The sequence below is a fragment of the Plutella xylostella genome, chromosome 13 (assembly GCF_932276165.1).
Source record: "Plutella xylostella chromosome 13, ilPluXylo3.1, whole genome shotgun sequence".
NCBI classification, from domain to species: domain Eukaryota; kingdom Metazoa; phylum Arthropoda; class Insecta; order Lepidoptera; family Plutellidae; genus Plutella; species Plutella xylostella.
The window spans coordinates 9,738,754-9,759,408 of record NC_063993.1 but is presented as its reverse complement, the minus strand read 5'-3'; the positions used below and the strand labels follow the sequence as shown (position 1 = coordinate 9,759,408).

The 20,655-nt window shown below is 37.8% G+C and overlaps 1 protein-coding gene across 1 annotated transcript in view; it reads right to left on the bottom strand.

The window, feature by feature from the left end:
• Positions 1–19,844, bottom strand: part of LOC105385264 (MAP kinase-activating death domain protein) — a 71,943-nt gene extending 52,099 nt beyond the window's left edge. The window contains exon 1 of the mRNA XM_048625050.1: positions 19,307–19,844. The gene's annotated coding sequence lies outside the window, so the exon portion shown is untranslated. The remainder of the gene's footprint in view (positions 1–19,306) is intronic.
• Positions 19,845–20,655: the final 811 nt, after the last annotated feature.

Genomic DNA, 20,655 nt, shown 5'->3' with positions numbered 1-20,655 from the left:
TTCATTTAATAATTGGCAATTCCCTCATTTCAATTCTCCATGAGAACAGTAGTACAAAAGCGTACGTTAATATAGCAAAAGAAGAAACACCGTCAATAATTGACTCAATTAAACAGCGCCGCAGTGACTAAGGGGTGGAAATGGGGGCTCAGAAATCTGCAAGGGCGGTGCAAAACGGATCAGTCTAATGAAACACTCAGCTGCTAAATGCGGGGTGAAGGATGCAATTAACCGCGCGCCAACCTTGGCCCAATATCACCGTGACCTATATTTGAGGGCGTCCCGGTCGCGATCTATACATATATTGAGCACTGTAGCTATAGGTATGTAGGTATATAGGAATGGGTGTGGGAAAATCTGCGCTGTATCAATGTGTCCCTGAAAATTACTTTGTCGAAATTTGGCAGGGCGATGTTATTGATTTAATTTAGATATGATGGGAAAGGGATACTATATAATAGATATAGAAAATATATGTAGATGTGTTAGTACAGGTACACTCCCCAGATAATATTTGAGCTTTAACAGAGAACAGCAAATTCTGTTTTAGAGGTAAATAAAAATTACGGTCTTAAGATAGTTTTTCACTAAACAACTGCTTCAACTGATAACCCAATTAGGTGCTACGATTAAATAATACTAAACTATACCTACCCGCAGTATTTTATAATAAAAAGTTTCAGGGATTTTCATTAATGCTTTCAAAGCTTTTAGGTAACTCGAGAATTTTGTTACCTTGTTAAAATATTACCGTGGGATTTAAAATGGCGAGGCTACGGCCTAGCGACGGAACACGTATAACAGAGGAAAATAAAATTAATTGAGCATTTAGAATGTTTAAAATTCGTAAATTATAATGAACATATTCTTTTGTTCAGAATTAGCTGGAATAAATGGAACACAGACACATATTTTACTGTATTTATTACTGTTTCATAGCTCGTGAGCGTAGTAGGTAAGTAGGTACATTGTATTTATGAGGTATTTATCCATAGTTTATCGTAAATATCACGTATTGACATACAAAGTGCTACGGGTGCTACGGTGCTACAAGCTACTACGACGTAGCACCGTAGCACTTTGTAGCACCACCGTAGCACTTCGTAGCACCGTACGCCACCTGCGCAAATATACACATACAGGGTGTTGCAAAAAGGGTATACTAAGCCGAAACCTACATGTGCAGCATGTTATATCTAAGCCCGAAACAAAAGTCACGTTAGTATATTTGATATGACTATGCTTATGATGTTTGTAGATACGCGTATTGTAGATGATGTGCATCGTGGGAGTATCGTTATCATAACCAATATTGTGACATTTCACTGAAAATACTTGGGCTAAAAAAACATGCAACACATTTTATTACAAACTCTTAAAGGTCATGAAGGTATGAAAGGAAAATATTTGTATCCTTCGTTAAAGCAACAAAGTACCCGTCGGAAATTGGGTAATGTTATTTAAAATACTATTTGAACTGTTGAGTTTATGGATTTACCTACACCTACATCCACAAAATTCCTCTATCGTCGTTTATTTTACATAGTGTTATATTTTAAACAGATAAGTTTCAGTTAGAAAGTAGGAGGAAAGGAGAAAGAAATATTTATTTGCTCAATATGAGTGGTACGTACATATAGTTTTTATTAGGGTTCCGTAGCCAAAATGGCAAAAACGGAACCCTTATAGTTTCGTCATGTCCGTCTGTCCGTCTGTCCGTCTGTCCGTCTGTCACAGCCGATTTACTCGGAAACTATAAGTACTACAGTGATGAAATTTGATGGGAATATGTGTTGTATGAACCGCTACAAAAATATGACACTAAATAGTAAAAAAAAGAATTGGGGGTGGGGCCCCCCATACATGTAACTGAGGGATGAAATTTTTTTTTTCGATGTACATACCCGTGTGGGGTATCAATGGAAAGGTCTTTTAAAATGATATAAAGTTTTCTAAAAAACATTTTTCTTAAAGTGAACGGTTTTTGAGATATCAGCTCTCAAAGTCGTAAAAAGTATGTCCCCCCCCTCTATTTTTATAACTACGGGGTATAAAATTCTAAAAAAAATAGAGGTGATGCATGCTAATTAACTCTTTCAACGATTTTTGGTTTGATCAAAGTATCTCTTATAGTTTTTGAGATAGGTTGATTTAAGCTACGGAACCCTTTGTGCGCGAGCCCGACTCGCACTTGGCCGGTTTTTTATACACATAAAATTGAATCCAACATATTCTGCCTGGTTAAGCTTGCAGAAAGAGTAAAAGGCTATTAAAAATTGAATTAATTATTATAATAACTGAAGTTTAGGATTATTTTAATAAAATCGAATTTTGGCTAAAATACTAGGGATTAGGAATATGGTAAACACAAGGATAATTACGTGCCTCCAGCTATAATCCTCCAAAATTTAAACTCAATAGAAACTATTTCTGATGATGCCAAAAAATAGTCGTGAAATAGTCATAAATAGTCGTGTTTTCCAAAAAAATAGTCGTATCATACTTTCGGAGTTAGAGCTATACTGTATGGAGGATTATAGCTGGAGGTCTCCAGCTATAATCCTCCAGCCTCTGCAGAACAAACGGTAAGGCCTATCGACTTGGTTAAGGTCTCAAAAAATAGTCGTGAAATAGTCGTAATGACATGCCAAATTTCAGAAATAGTCGTCCAAATATAGCAGAGATATAAAGGTACTTTGCTGCAGCCCTGGTGGAGGATTATAGCTGGAGGTTTTGAAAATATCGAATATCTTTGGAACTACTATGACTATCGGTTTGAATTATATCTCAAAAAATAGTCGTGAAATAGTCGCTTCTATTTATTATAATTTTAAGCTTGATAAAAGCTGTTAAATAATGATATCAAATTCTTCATACAAATCAAAGTGGACGAGAATGCCAAAGCGAGCCAGTACACAAAAATAATAGCACCGTAGCATTGAAGTACTCATGTCGAATTTATCTATAAATCATTTATTTCTTCATACTTTGCATCAATAGTATCTAAACGAATCTTTGGTATGACATTTTATTGCTTTTGCTCTTAGCATTTACCTTACTGTGTACAGAGAAAACGTATGCCAATACACGCACACATTTATCTCTGTTATCTTGACAAACGATAGCGACGATGACGACTACGGCGATGTAGTGACTAGGTCAGTTATTTTCATCCCTTACTATCCCGTGATCAGACAAATATTGCTATCCTTGTCTCCTTTCTAACCGGCATGCATCGCACGCATAGAACGCGTGAGCGACTGCGTCACCGGTAACATCTTGACAAGCTATAGCAAACCGGTATTTATTACGTCCCTTATGTGACCGCCGCCGCGCGCCACCACCGGTGAAGTTGGGGTTAGTATTTTGCATGTTTTGTTTGATAATTTGTTTATAGTTTAGTGCAAACTATGGTCACGATCGGTGTTATTGTTGGTTGTTAAAATATTGTGAGTGCTCTATATGCAAATGAATATTCAAGATGTTATATTCTAAAAGATATTAGTGGATGCAGATAAGAAGTGAGTGCTATGTTTGAATATTTGCAAGTAAGTATCCTTTTTAATACTCAATATCAAAGCAAGCCATCCCATTTTGTTATGCTCAGCTTATTTATTAACATGATTTTTTATTGAAGTATCGTAGCCAAATTATTTTTTAATATCTATGCTTAATATGTATGGGGATTGTTATTCAATTAGCAATTTTACACTATGAGCTAGTAAATTGTGCATACATGCAATCAAGGCATTCATGTACATATCTTAGTAGATACGAAAATATGTGGGTATCATCGATTACCTACATATGGTAGTCCTGGTTAAATGTGGATATTTACCCCTCAATAGCAAAAAAAGGCGTTATTGTTTGTATTTCTGAATGAAACTAGGCAAATAAATATATTATTAAACTCTTTATTGAACAAAATAAATTGTTACAAAGGCGAACTTAATGCTAGCAGCATTTTCTACCAGTTAACCTTTGGTGATGTTGAAAAAGTGATTGGTAGTGCTTACGATAGAAGATGGTCTAAATTGAGTACCTAACCAAAATATTAATATAACTATACCTATACAATATAAGTAAAAAAATATATACATGATACATACATTACATACATACACATAAACATACATAAACTTAAAATTACTATCATCATCATCGCATAGATAGTGTATAAAAAAATTTATGTGTAACCTACCTATAAGCCTACCCATTATTATTTCAGGTGAAAACACAGCCTATCGATGTAATGCGCCGATAAACTATCATGACTGCATTGATGTAATGCGCTAAAAAACTGCAATGGCTCCGAATACATGATTACCAGATAACAAATCGTAGGTAAGAATTTATCACTATTTTCATATGGTATTGTGCTTATGCTAGGATACAGTGTTGTGATGCTGAAGTTGATAAAGTTATAACAGCCAATTTACTTGTCAAAACTCATTTGTACCTATCAGTTACAAGCGACAAAAACGTGTTTCTGAACTAAATACCTATGTAAGTAATTCACACCCTGTGAAATTTCATACAAGTTTCAAACGCACCGTCCGACCAAACCGGTTTTGGACAAAAGCCAAATTGTTTACTCAGCTATCTCTTTCGCTCAAAAACAATAGAGGTCGGTTATGGGACATATATATTGAAAAAAACGAATACACTAATAAATAGTATTTCTACTCTACCCTTTTCGCACAAAAGTTCGCAGTTTCAAGTTATTGTTGCAATAAGTTACTGATAAGAAATTTTACTCCACTGTTTGCTGTGGTCTCCAAATGACAATAAATTACCAAACAAATAGTCTAGGTGAAATAACGTTATTACTACTCGTATCTACCTACTCGTATATCATATATATATGTACATAATATTAAAAAAAACAAATATTTTTATAAATAAGACGTTAATTTGCCTTATTTTTTTTTCAGCGCAGCTTACGTGTGTTCTTCAATAACGTCGCAAGCTACAGTGGCTGTTCATAATTTTTGCAAGTTCTACACCTACAGGATTCAGTTATCTGGGCATTATAGATACCCTGTTATCACCTACGAAGTTATTTAGGTATATTTATTAAAACCATTATACAAGGTGTTGCAAAAAGGGTATACTAAGCCGAATGCTACATGTGCAGCATGGTATATCTAAGCCTGAAACTGAAATCAGAATTTAAATATTCGCAAAAAAAATATATCATTTTTCATAGAAACTTAGTTGGTCACGTGACTTTTTACTATGGAGAATAAAAATAATTAAATCCTAATCTACCTAAAGATGAATGAAGGAATGAATAACTTAAGTATAAATAAAAGTACTTTCGGGGTGTGATTGTAATTAAATGAGTTATATTTCAAACACCGTATTTTATTCTTATCGCTTGAGTGCTACCCTGTACTTTGTCTTCAATAAAACTAATCCCAATTCCACCGGCGGAGGTGGCGGCCACATCAACGCTAATAAAAAAACAAGAACAGCACTATTTGTGTGATCCCGGGATAGTAAGGGAGGTAATAAATACCGCTTTGCTTTTGCTTGTCAAGATGCAACCGGTGACACGTTCGCTCACGCGTTCTATGCGTGCGATGCATGCCGGTTAGAAAGGAGACAAGGATAGCAATATTTGTCTGATCACGGGATAGTAAGGGATGAAAATAACTGACCTAGTCACTACATCGCCGTAGTCGTCATCGTCGCTATCGTTTGTCAAGATAACAGAGATAAATGTGTGCGTGTATTGGCATACGTTTTCTCTGTACACAGTAAGGTAAATGCTAAGAGCAAAAGCAATAAAATGTCATACCAAAGATTCGTTTAGATACTATTGATGCAAAGTATGAAGAAATAAATGATTTATAGATAAATTCGACATGAGTACTTCAATGCTACGGTGCTATTATTTTTGTGTACTGGCTCGCTTTGGCATTCTCGTCCACTTTGATTTGTATGAAGAATTTGATATCATTATTTAACAGCTTTTATCAAGCTTAAAATTATAATAAATAGAAGCGACTATTTCACGACTATTTTTTGAGATATAATTCAAACCGATAGTCATAGTAGTTCCAAAGATATTCGATATTTTCAAAACCTCCAGCTATAATCCTCCACCAGGGCTGCAGCAAAGTACCTTTATATCTCTGCTATATTTGGACGACTATTTCTGAAATTTGGCATGTCATTACGACTATTTCACGACTATTTTTTGAGACCTTAACCAAGTCGATAGGCCTTATCGTTTGTTCTGCAGAGGCTGGAGGATTATAGCTGGAGACCTCCAGCTATAATCCTCCATAAAGTATAGCTCTAACTCCGAAAGTATGATACGACTATTTTTTTGGAAAACACGACTATTTATGACTATTTCACGACTATTTTTTGGCATCATCAGAAATAGTTTCTATTGAGTTTAAATTTTGGAGGATTATAGCTCGAGGGACGTGGATAATTAGATACCTACGTACCACTTTGCCCTTATTTAGGCGCTATGCTTTGCTTTTGAGTAAAATGTGCAACTACCTATTTGCTATGCTCGTCATCGCACCTATTTTTATTTTGAAAATGATCACCATTGTCTTTTAATCGTGTTTTCACAATATCCTTAGTATTTTCGCAAAATTCGAGTTATCAAATCATCCTACGACATATACATTAATGTACTGAGTTATCGCTGGCCCTGAGTGAGTCGCGGTATTCAATGGCAATGGCAGCAGAGATACGGCGTGGCGTGGGCGGAGCGTGATGTCACTGTATTCAAATAAGAGCAGTTTTGTAAATAAGCGCCCAATCAGCATGATTGAGTTAATAAAAGTGACCCTAAGGTGCTTTTTCACCATACATTTGCTAAACTATAATGAAGGCTATGATTTCGATCAGACATTACATATTATTTCCGTAGTAAAATCCCCATAAAATGCTATTGCACCTGCAGCTTAGTCCAATTGATATGGAATTTACACCATCATGACGTTTTCGGTCATCTGGATACATACTAGTCATACTCATACTACTAAAGTCTAAGCAAAGTAGGCGTGCAAGAGCTAGTCTAGAATATTGAACTTGGTAACCCCGGCCGGATCAATAAACTTGAGTTCGTTTCCCAACTCAAGTGCTTCGCCCCACCCAGTGGTGAGGTAATGGGTAGCTTTTATTGCAAGGAATATTTTACAACCAAGAATCACTATTATTCTTTACAAAGTCCTCAAGCTCAGCAAATGCTGCAAGTATAGGTAACTTCATCGCAGATTTTGAGCAACGGCAAACTTTATGAGTTACAGATTCGCCTATTGGATACCAACAAACATAGAAATAAATAAGTGGTGTCTACATAGTAACAGCAATAGAGTAAAATGATAGGCTATGATAGTTACTTGTGTACTCAGAGGCTGGATAATATCTTTTGGCACGTGCCTTTTCCTCAGTGAAATAGAATATATAATATAATAGAATCATTTGGACTAGACTCCTCACGGATCAGTAGATAAATAAATAAATAATAAATATGTGGGGACATCTCACACACGGCCATCCGACCCCAAGCTAGGCAGAATCTGTGTTATGGGTGTTGAACAGCTGATGGATCTACACAAATACATAGATAGATACATATTGAATATATAAACGACAACCAGACACAAGGCAAACACAAATGCTCATCACACAAATGTTTGCCCTGGGCGGGATTCGAACCCGCGGCCCCCAGCTTCGGAAGGAGCTTCACTACCGCCTAAGCTACAGTGCCGTCAGACACTATTGAGTATACCCGAGTCCGCGTTTGTCTATGGTCGATACTGACTGTGTCGTTTATTTCATTTTCAGATTGAACCTTGCGATTTATTCTCGTTAACGAATGAATAATTGCAACTCCACCCACCACGTCTGACATTAAAATGCAGCGCCTAAGCCGGCTTAAAAGCAATTAACAGAGGACAATGAATTTAATCAGAACTCCTAATATTAATTTATTGCGGGACTTTAAATTAAGCCTGATTTTGACAGACTTTAAACTAGAAGTAGGTGTCCTATTATTACTTAGAAATGTAATAATTAAAAGCGTATTATACCCAGCTAGCAGCTAAGCATAAGATGAACCGAACCGTAAATACACTCACCATGCAGACACCAAAATCTCAAGTTTTTTAAACAATTAATGGAAAATTTTAACAAAATATTTACGTTTCTAGTTAGTAATATTCTGATGCTCCGTTCCATGTACTATATATGTATTGCAGAAGGCGTCATTAAGTTGGTTATTTTGGTTTAGTAGTAATTTGGTGATTTTCTCAATGAAACTTTTTCATTGCCCGGCAGCGTATAATAATCCAATAATGACATAATGTAGATTCCAGCAGTAGAGAATTACGTCCTAGTGATTAAATTGATTATAGACAGTCATATTAAATTCGATCCTCATTAAGAAAAGCCTTTATACGCTTTAATAACTTCTATATTTGTGGTCAAAATCTAGACATCATTTAACATAGGTATAATTAGCACATTGTAAAATTGAAACACGATCATGCCTATTGCTGGCTAACACTACAGCTGGACTAATTGCCATCTCCAGTAGCACAAGGATCCTCTATGAGACTGTAAGTAATAAATAACAGTCCTGGAACTCGACACTGACTGTTGCCTTAGCTTGGTAGCTAACATAGCATTATTTCATTTAACTAATCTATAATCACCATTCTATGTTAGCTGCGTTAGACAACAATTGTAAGTACTTGAAACCCTTGAACTAAGTTTTTTTTGTCTATGGTGAAACACGCAATTGTTTCTATGTAATATGTTTTACACTACTACTTAACTCTATCCTTTTAAGTTCCCTTCGCATATAAATAAATAAACGACTTCAGTAAGTCGACAGTAACCACCAATAGAAATAAAAGTAGGGATCATGGAATGCAATATCCGTCTAATAAACTCAATGGTTATTGAAGGCAGTTGCATGCCAATAAAAGTATAAACTATCTATAGTCGCAAAGAGATTTTGTTGAATAAAGTAGATTTATATTATAGAGCTGGTATATTAGCTTTTCTTTTTTTTATTAAATCTTCGCTTTGCCTCAACGATATTCGATGTTCTATCGGTAAATGTTCTCACTATTAGTGTTTCATTCTGCTAATGACAACATGGTGATACAATACACCTACACAATTAGAGCAAGCGTTCTTTAGAAGCTTTTATCGCCTCCATTAAGAGTATAAAAGAAGCTATTATGCCAATACCATTTCTCGCCTGAGTACGGACGGAAAATCTTCAGTAAATTGCTTCGTTACCCATCAATTACGTAAGGACAGCTCTCACTGAAATCTGCTCGATCCACTTGAGATTGAAGGATACTGGGTATAGGTTGGTCGTGGTCGATTTTACTTGTGAAGATCATGATCAAAATCATCATCAGCTCGTTTCACGTGAAAATGGTGAAAGACTAAAAAGTTGATGATAACACAATTTTCGTGACATATCGTAAGCATACAAAAATATATATTATACCATCGAATAAGCAAAATATAGTTTCATGGAAGAGGCTTAATTTTCAACAATGGCTGTACAATCTCAAGATATGTTGTTACCACAGGTGCCTTAACATTTCGACACGTCAACGTTATCTGTCGAAAGTTCCAGAATTCCACGCGCAACCAACACCCTCGTCAACCTAGATTCGACTCAGCTATAGTTTCGACACTTATTGCTGTTAGTGAGCATGACAAGTGAGAACGGGGGATAGCGACCTCAATGGCGAGATACGGGTAAGCTAGGATCTAATAGATATTGTTTATTGACGACAGAGAAAACTAAATGTCTCTGAACTATAACCCTCAATCGTCCAATAGATATGAATCGTTTAAGAATGATGTGTATACCTGAGGCATACATATCAGTATTTTATAATAAGAAATACCTTTGTATTGTTTTATATTGTATGCTGTTGGTGTTCCTTAATAAATAAATGAATCCTAATTCCCAACTTGTTTTAAAAACTTTATGGCGAAAACCAATTAAATAATTTGAGTAGCCATGGATGGTTAAGGGTTAATTATGAACTGTATTCATACAATTCATACGACGTGATACATATTTTCGAGTGGAACAAAAGTCTAAAGTCGGGTGAAATGTGGCTATAGAAGTCAGTTAGGTATATCTGAGTGGTTGATTAGACGAGAAAAACCTTTATATCAGAGTAGTTTGGTAGTGGCAGATAGATAGTAATTATAATTTGAAAGTAGTAATTATAATTACGAAAGCCAAATGGAATTTAGATCGACTAGGAGGCGCAGTGTGAATATTCATTACGTTCAGTGGATAACCACTTTACAGCCTAATTTAATAACTCAACACGCTGCTGAAGCCAGCCTCGTCGGCTAACAAGGTTTCTGGAGAGTATCTTATAAAGCTAGAGCTACAGAGTGTATTAATTTATTTACTTATTCACTTCCTCCTGAGTTTGTTTCATTCATTTTAAAGTACAAAACCTCTATTGCACGTAGCCAAATGCGTTTTAACCTAACCTAACATAAAAGCTTGGTCGGAATAACGATTTTGCTCCCGCATTAAAAATATGTTTACAGAACTTTAAAAATATAACTACTTTCCCTGCCACTACTGTAGGTAAATAAGCGATATAGTATGTACAAAAACCCGTATATAAGTGGTACCGGTGTAACGGCAGCGATATGCTAATTCCGTCCTGTTTGCAGCCGCGCGCTCAATGACGTTGGTGATAACACGCGATAAGCTGAAACGGATATCACTAGGATAAGTAGAGGTACAGTCGATGTTAAAAGAACTGTATAATTTACGGAAAATACTGGCGTGTCGGTATTAGTAGGTTTAGGTCCCAGTTTCTCACTTGCATAAATCTGCCGAAACGACTAATCGGACAACCACAGCAATTAGTTTTCCTCCTAATTTTATCAATTTGGGTAAGTATATAATAGTAACTATTAAATTTGTTATGTATGGTTGGTAAAATTATATGGTTAAAGTAGACATAATATCGGTACGGTAAAATATTTATTATTTGCACCATTATAAATAAACACGAAAACAAAAGGTGTTCGGTTCATTGACTGCCTATATACTGCCTGCCTATATTGCCTTTTCATGCATGAACACATTTTATACCTGAACATTTCGTGTTTCGCAAAATATTATGTGTACTGTTCCAAACCGTCAGTTTTTTTGTCACAGTTAAATCTGATGGGCAAAGATCTTAGTATGTTTTGCTACATTCATCGATCCTGGATATTGCCATCACAATCCCCCAAGTACCTACTATATAAATCCTATGTGTCGGCCTGCCACTACACAATACCATGAGATATGGTAGGTATGTAATGGTTATAAGCCAGAAATGGTCATAATCCTGCCAATATGAAGGATGAGTACTAAGGTCAACTAGAGCATAGTGCGAAAGATAGTACAACAGCCTTAATAATTTGATGATGACAAATACTACAGCTATAGACTATGACGAGAGACGTACGGCGGCGGCGCGCCGGACGTTCATGGAACAGAAACTCTAGTACAAGTTTTGCAATTCACTAAAACAAAAAATAATATTTTCTTTAGTCATCTGCATACATTCTGAAGTTTCAGGATAGTTTCCGCCAGTTTGACTCACAAGGAGCTTTATTTCGTGCACCCCCTATAATCTAGTTATAATATACCATAATAACATATTCAAACAATCCATGTGAAAGTAATATGTACCTATACGTAACGCAATACAATCAGAGTATACTTAACTACAATGACGCACACTGCTCATTCAATGAGCTATAAAAGACGATCCAACTTTGTCCCTTCAACTAATGAAGCTGATTGAATTAAACATTCGATTACTAGAGTGGTCAAGAGGGAATAGATTTATTTAACTTGCGTTTTGTAGGCGGGAAGATAAATATTGTAGAGGTTTAAGACATTCCACATGACTGATTGGTTATAGCATTATAGGGTTTCGTACCGTAAATGGAACCCTTGCAGGGCCGTGAAAAATTAAAAACGTAGACACAGTATGTAAAAAACTTATATTTTAATGATATTATATTTAATAATTAATATTACATGGGTTAGATACTTAAAATATAATTAATTGGTGTTGTTTGTATGTATTCTATATATTTTCATTGCATAGATGCTAAATGTTATAATTATATATAACTTATTGAATTGTTAAATTGTACAACTTAATTTAATTGTTTAATGGTTCAACAATGTAAAAACTTCATATTTGCTGAGTTAATTAGTAATTCACGATTTTTAATGATTGTTGGATTTAGTTATAAGTAGTTATATTGCACAATATCGGAAGAGACTAGTACCCACAACACAGGGTATCCTAGTGTGGGGCTAGTGATATTTTTTGAATAACTTATCCTGTATACTTAAATAAATATTTCATTTCATTTCATAAACGCGAAGATTTATGTATTCAAGACAGCTAATTAGAAGCGAATCATAAATTAACATAGCCAAAGAATTGAATATTTAATGAAAAATTCCAATAAATTATAGGTAGCTTATTAATGTCAATTCCACTCAGGTATGAATAATCGCTAATTTTTAATAATGGTCCAAAAAACGTGCCAACGCTAAGGAAAAGTCTGATGAATTTGAATATAAAAGTTATCTGTTTCGCATAAAAGAAAAATCTAAATCGGAAAACTTGCAAAGAGATTAAGGCCGGAGGAGGCTGTTGTAATCCGGGAAGAAAAGAGATTGAAAAAAGAATACAAATTAAAACTGTCTCCAGAAAGTGACGGAGAATTAATTAATAAAAATCATAACCCTCCTTTTTACTACGCCGCGCCGTAGTTGGGTGAAAAGGGACAAATCATGAACAATATGCTAAAATTTTAACTAATACTTTTTAGTCCTCTTTCAGCTAAACCAAATAAGAAAGAGTCCCGTGGTCCAGTTATAAAATGTCCAGCGGTACATAACATTAAAAAATACTCTTACTTTCCAGGATCCAATTTTTATTGTTTACAAGAAACGATCTAATTAGTAAAAATATAAGAAATGAAATCCAATCATTTTGCCATCTGGGGCCCTAGGCCTTCATAAATCTCTCAGGGGTAAATTACTTACCAATGTCGCTTTTGTAATACTCTGGCTTTGACCTTGCGACCTCGGCTATATTGTGATAAGCGAAATAGGACTGATTGGTCTGGGAGTTCAGCATCAGGGATAGAAAGGGTTTCCTTTAGAAATAAATATTTCCCCAGACATAAGCTTTTATAAGGCTTTTGGGTAAGGTTTCTTTTGAGATTGGCACAAAAAATACGTCTCCATAGAAATTTTTGGTAAAAGTTGGTGAAAATGGCCCTTTTGTAGATACCAAGATATTCGCTTTAATATTGTAGGTAGCTATTTGTGTTGACCATTAAAGACATAAGTATACTATTCTATTCTATGTAGCCAAATTTAAAATGGGTCCACATTTCACCGGCATTCATATATGCAACAGGGTATTTGTCGTAAAGGACATGAGTGATCGTATTATGTTCTAAACGTACCTACAATTTGATTTATTCTTAGGGGCCGTCCATTAATCACGTGAGGTCGTTTTTCTCATTTTTTGACCCCCCCCTCCCCCCTGGTGATATTTGGTGAGGTTTGGGACCAACCCCCCCTCCCCCCCGGATCACGTGTATTTTTTTGGAAGTCTATGTAAAGGCAATTTTTGACTAGAAAAAATATAGGTCATACTACAAATCGTTAAAATTTTTGGGCCGTCCAAAATATCGGTTCAGAAATACCTAATTTTTGACAAAAAATTAATACACGTGATGTCTAACGAGAACCCCCCCTCCCCCCTCGTGATGTTTCGTGAGGTTTTCAGTACCCCCCCCCCCCCTTTGAGCCTCACGTGATTAATGGACGGCCCCTTACTAAAAACAATGCATTTGTTGGATGAAAAACTAAAAAGTGAAATGAAATCTGCTCCTGAAATTAAGTTACATTGTACAATGTATTGCTACTTAAAAACTGCAATTAAATATTAAAATACAAATAAAATTGGAGCGCGATAAATAAGCTTATGAATGCAAATGAATGGATTATGTAATTCCTTAAAAATTTACCTATCCCCACCGGCCTTAACCGGGTTTTTTTTAAACATTTGTGTTGTATGTACTTATAGTATGTGGGTATGATCAGTTAATAAACCAGTTGCATTATAGACGTCACGCGTTTCACTGCTTCTCCTCTGCTCCCGATACTACATGGTGTCAGGTGTGAGCTTACGCGAAAAATATAGTTTACTATATCACGGATAGTGCATTTATTGTGTTGTGTACGTATAATTTCGATAAAACACGATGCCTAATAACGATAAACCGGCTATATTATCTTTGCAACAGCCGGCCGCCATGGAACAAGATGGCAACATGGCGCTGAATTGGAAAGAATGGAAGTGCGCATTTGATTTCTTTCTAATAGCTTCGGGTCGTGATTCAGCATCGGACAAAGATAAGTGTGCGTTATTTCTACATGTTATAGGCAAATTCGGTCGAGAATTATATGAAGAGTTAGAAATCAGTAGCACAGATAAAGATAAGTACAACGTGCTATGTGAAAAATTTGAAACAAGATGTAATCCTGAGAAAAATGTCAATTTTGAAAGGCATTTGTTTTTTGAAACAATGCAAACGAGTGAGACATTCGAGAAATACTTGTCTAAGTTAAAACAGAATAGTAAAACTTGTGAGTTTGGTGAACTACGTGATAGCCTGATCTTGACGCAACTCATAAGAGGCATAAAGGACGTGCATCTACGCGAACAGCTGTTGCGTCAGCGCAGTCTGAAGCTGGAGGAGGGCATCCGCTGGTGCCGGGCGGCTGAGGTGGCGCAGGCGCAGGCGGAGCAGGTAGGCGCGGGCCCGACGGCGCTGGGAGAGGTCGCCGGCGGAGCGGGCGGCAGCGTGGAGGCGCTGCGGACCCGGCCTGCTGCCGCCCCCGCCGGGGGCTCCGGGGGCCGCGGCCGCGGGGCGCAACCGCTGCGCCGCCGGCCGGCCCAATCGAGGTGTTATCGCTGTGACCGTATTCACGCGAGAAATAGGTGTCCGGCTTTTAATGTGCAGTGCTATCGGTGTAATAGAAAGGGCCATTTTGAAAAGTGTTGTGAAATGAGTAGTCGAAATGTGCGCGAAGTGGAATATGAATCTAATGACGATAACAAATCATTTGTTGACGGTGACGGACAGTGCGAGGACTTGATCATCGACGCGCTCGCGTCGGAGAGCGCGGAGGGAGCTTGGTATGAGACAATAGATGTTAATGGTATGTGCATTAAGTTTAAACTCGATTGTGGGGCAGATGCCTCTGTTATGTCTTACGATAATTTTAAAAAACAGGGATTTAAAGACGACATTCTATGTAAAGGTAACTTAATATTGCGTGAGGTTAGCAAACGGTGTTTACCCGTAAGGGGATATTTTATTGCCTCGTTATCAAAAGGAGGACGAGAGATAGAAGAAAAAATATATGTATTGGATGTAAAATGTAATAGTTTGTTGGGTAGAAGTGCATGCCATAAGCTAAAGTTAATCACAAGAGTAATGAATGTGAACAATATCGAGTATGTCCAAAAAACTTATATTAATAATTACAAGGATTTATTTGAGGGTATAGGTTGCCTGCCCGGTGAATACAATATAGAAATAGACAAATCGGTGCGGCCCGTCGTAAATGCAACTCGAAAAATTCCGATAAAATTACGAGGCGCGCTGGAGAGCGAGTTACAGAGTATGGAGCAAGCCGGGGTGATCGTGCGCGAGGAGGGCCCCACGGACTGGGTGTCCAGCGTGGTGCTGGTGGCGCGGCCGGACGGCAAGCTGCGCGTCTGTCTCGACCCGCAGCATCTTAACACGGCTGTCAAACGGTGTCATTTCCAGTTTCCAACTATTGATGAAATAGCAGTCAATCTTTCGGGAGCTAAATATTTTACAAAGTTGGACGCTAATAAAGGTTTCTGGATGATGAGATTAAACGATTCGAGTTCTAAGCTCTGTACCTTTTCTACACCGTTTGGCAGGTATAGGTACTTAAGATTACCGTTCGGTATATCGAGCGCCCCGGAAATTTTTCATAATGAGATGATAAAAATGTTTAGAGGTAAAGGAGTTGAGGTTTTCGCTGATGATATTTTAATTTATGCCACGACAAAGGAAGAGCATGACAGTATTTTAAAGAAGGTTTTAGAAAAAGCGAGAGAGTATGGTGTGAAGTTCAATAAAAACAAATGTGTATTTTTCAAAACGAGCATAACTTATTTAGGCTTCGTATTTGATGAAAGGGGTATGAGACCTGATGATGCTAAAACTCGTGCGATAAGAAATATGCCTATTCCCGAATGCCGTAAGGATTTGGAACGATTTTTAGGTTTAGTAAATTTTGTGTCCCGGTTTATTCCTAACTACTCAGAAGTATCGGCCCCATTACGAGATTTAATGAAAAGAGGTCGAGAATGGGAGTGGCACAGTGCTCAGGAGCTGGCCTTTAATAAATTAAAGTCATGTGTAGTGAACGCTCCCGTCCTACGATACTACGACCCGTCGGAGCCGCTGACGCTGTCGGTGGACGCGTCGGGGCGCGGGCTGGGCGCCGTGCTGCTGCAGGGCGGGCGGCCCGTCGCCTTCGCGGCGCGCACGCTCACTCCCGCCGAGACGCGCTGGGCTCAGATAGAAAAGGAGCTGTTAGCCATAGTTTTCGGGTGTATGAGATTTCATCAGTTTGTGTATGGGCACAAAAATGTAACTGTTGAAAGTGATCACAAACCTTTAGAAGCAATATTTAAAAAAAGTTTGAATGAGACGCCTGCGAGGTTGCAAAGAATGAGGTTATTATTACAAAAATACACTTTGTTTATTCGCTACTTACCGGGTAAATATATGTATATAGCGGACGCGCTTTCTCGCGCCGCGACAGAGTCAGCTGTTGATGATTCAAAAGTGCATGATAAGGTTGAGGTCCACGTGAATGCACTGTGTGGAAGCGTTAACTTTTCGAGTGATAAATTGGTTTGTGTGCGTGAGGAGACTAAGAAGGATGAGTCATTAAAAATAGTATCCGATTATTATAATGAAGGTTGGCCTCATACAAAAAATTTGGTTAAGGGTATGGCAAAGCCATATTGGCCAGTGAAAGAAGAGCTATATGTAAACGACGGAATAGTTTTTAGAAATGAGAGGGTCGTTATACCGGTTTCGTTAAGGAAGGAAATTCTCAATAGAATTCATGAAGGTCACTTAGGTATGGAGAAGTGCAAGCGACGTGCCAAGGAGGCGGTCTACTGGCCCGGCATGAGCTCCGACATCGAGCACGTGGTGAGTGCGTGCGAGGCGTGCGCCCGCCGCCGCGCCGCGCCGCCGCGCCAGCCGCTGCAGCCGCACGCCGCGCCCCCGCGCCCGTGGCACACGCTTGCTACAGATATATTCGAAATAAAAAATCGGTATTACCTATTGATCGTTGATTACTTTTCAAAATTTGTTGAGGTCGTTCAGTTAGCAAACTTACAAAGTATTACAATAATTAATCACATGAAATCAATTTTTTCAAAGTTTGGGATACCAAGTAGATTGATATCAGACAATGCAGGTTCGTATGTGTCAGCCGAGTTTAAAAAATTTACTGATGCGTGGGAGATTGAACACATTACAAGTTCTCCATTGTATCCGAGGTCGAACGGTCTAGCGGAACGCAACGTGCAAACTGTAAAGCGGATACTGATAAAAGCTAATGAACAGGGTCAGGATCCCTACTTAGCGTTGCTTAATTTTAGGAATACGCCTATCACCGGAGAAACATATTCCCCTGCGCAACTGCTAATGGGAAGGAGGCTAAATGATAAACTTCCGGTTAGTGACAAAAAATTAGATCCTAAACCATATGATGCGAAAGTTGTAGAATCAGAACGGAAAAAGCGGACGGCCGCAATGAAATCAAATTATGACGTAGGCACCCGTAGCCTACCGCCGCTGCGTGCCGGAGACGCCGTGCGCGTGCAGCGAGACTCGCTGTGGCAGCGCGCGCGCGTGCTGCGCCCCGCCGGCCCCGCGTACCCCGCCTCCTACTGGCTACAGACCGAGGACGGCGCCGTGTACCGCCGCAACCGACAGCACGTGCTGCTGATGCGCCAGCGCCGCCCCGGCCTCGAGCCGGCCGCGGGGGAGCCGCCCGCCACCACCGCGCCGCCGCCAGCTGTGCCACCGCGCTCCCCGGGCAATGACCCGCCGCCGCCGTCAGCTGTTAGTCGCACACAAGGCTTATACGTCACTAGGTCGGGCAGGCAGGTTGTACCACCCAAAGTATTTCATTGTACGTAAAATGCTTATACTTACTTGTACTTACCTTCATTAGGCATGTATTCTGCTGTTAAAGATCGTTTTTTTACGTTAGGTAGCTAAGTTAATTAATTACACTAGGATTGTTAGATTGTAACTGATGTATTACTGTTCATATTTAATTAAACCCAAATATAATAATAGATAATAGCTTTAAGTTTAAGACTTTAAGATTGGTTATACGTATTCTTACTTAAAATGTTATAGGTAGGTAGTGATAATCATTCACATATTGTTGGTGCTCCTGGACTTATGTTTCAGAGTTATGATTCTCAAGCATAAATTGTATTGATTGTTTGATAGTTAATACAAGATAAGGGAGGAGATTATGTAATACTTACAGTATATAATACAGTTCATATTGGTCAAAATATTGTACTTAAACTTATCTTACATTTGATCATTGGTAGTAGTAGGTACCGTTAGAACTAATTTCTTATCTTTCATAAAATAGGATTTGTTGATTGTTTGGTAGTATAAGGGAAGAGATGTTGTATGTACTTATAGTATGTGGGTATGATCAGTTAATAAACCAGTTGCATTATAGACGTCACGCGTTTCACTGCTTCTCCTCTGCTCCCGATACTACAATTTGTACTTACCTTATGATCAGTTTATGACTCTTTGACATAAGATTAGGCATTACGAAAATATTCACACATTTAGTGACCTCCAAAAACATTTACAAACGATGTGAGTACAAGTGAGTCAAAAAGGAACTGACCTGCGCGGCAATTCAGTGGAAGGTCACTTTCGCTTTCCCATCGTAAAAGCATTGCCCACGTACGGTCACGCAAATAACACTCTATTTACGTCAAAAAATACGTCACTATTGTGACGCACTACATCATCAACTTGGCTAGTAGAACTTAATGAAGTGGAACAATCAGGAAATTAACCGCAAAAAAAGTTACCAACACCAAAAAATCAAGCTAAAATTAAACTCGCTTACCTTATTTAAAGTTTCGTCCTCACGGTGGCACAAAGACTACATATTAAACTATTCGGCCGCGGAGTGGAGCGCGTTTTACGTGTTAATCGCGCTTCGCGGCATGTCGCGGTATGTACTGTTTCAGCGATAGGGGCATGCGCTCTGAGCCAGCACCCACGCTCGATAACACCCGCGCCGCCGCAAACCAGCCCCACTCAACTACAACCTTATGTTTGTACAAACTAGGGTGGTTTTCACGTGTGCAGGTAGGAACGCTGCAATGATATAGGCGTTTTACGAGCCAAGGGCTGTCTCCACAGGCATTGAGGGACGAGTGTGGTTCAACACGTGTTGCCTGGAGGGAAATGTATCTAATTGGCAATGGCAACTCGTATCTAACTCAAGCTAATAGGATTAATTTTATTGTCTCATGTGAAGATGGATTATATCTTCTCACATGTCTTTTATTCAGTTAATGTTTACTTAGAGTAATTAAAAATAAATTCTGAACCCTAGATGGGTACAATAAAATAGAAGAATGAAACTTTGATTCACCGATATACCCCTTTTAAACTTTATTAAATTGTACCAGATTCTCGTTAAATCAGAAGGTTTCTGTTACAACAGCGCAATGCATCAATGTAAGTGCGGCTGTCCCATTTTAAAACACAGTAACAGCCATGAGACAAAATGTTCAGGAGAGCCAAAAAACATTTTTGTCCCTTCATTTCAATGCCCTGGTAAAACTATGACAGATATCTGAACAAATGTAAGCTTAAAAGAAGCGGCAGAACCTAGGCTTTACATACAATACTATTTCATTTAAATATAACTAAAATTGTTGCTGTAATGCACAAAAGAAAACACTTACTAGGTTTTATATGGTTTTCTCACCCTAAAACCGCCCTCACTGACCATTTCAAAACCTAGTAAGAGCCATTATTGTGTAATTTAAGACAAGTTAAGTATATTGAAATTGCAATAATTGCGTAATAATTTCATTTTTTATATGTTTGGGATCCTTCACATATTATAAATCCAATTTTGCAGCACTTTTACACGACGGCACTATAAGTAATAGCTGAAATACGGGCATATTTTTATGTTTTTTTTTTTTGTTTTATGTAAATGAATTAAATAGCCATATTAAGAAGGCTCTAACATGAAAATTATTTATGGCTGCCTTCAATTAGACAATATTTCCTAAATTTCTATCTAAAAATCAGTTTTCTCTTATTTATAACTTGTTTTTTTTTGGTTTATGCAAAATAGGGCTAGTAGAAAGGTTCTGACGAGAAAGGTCTCTATGGCTTTTATAAAGAAGACAAAATTTACTTATGTTCTACTTTTAATTCAACTCTCTAGGTCTC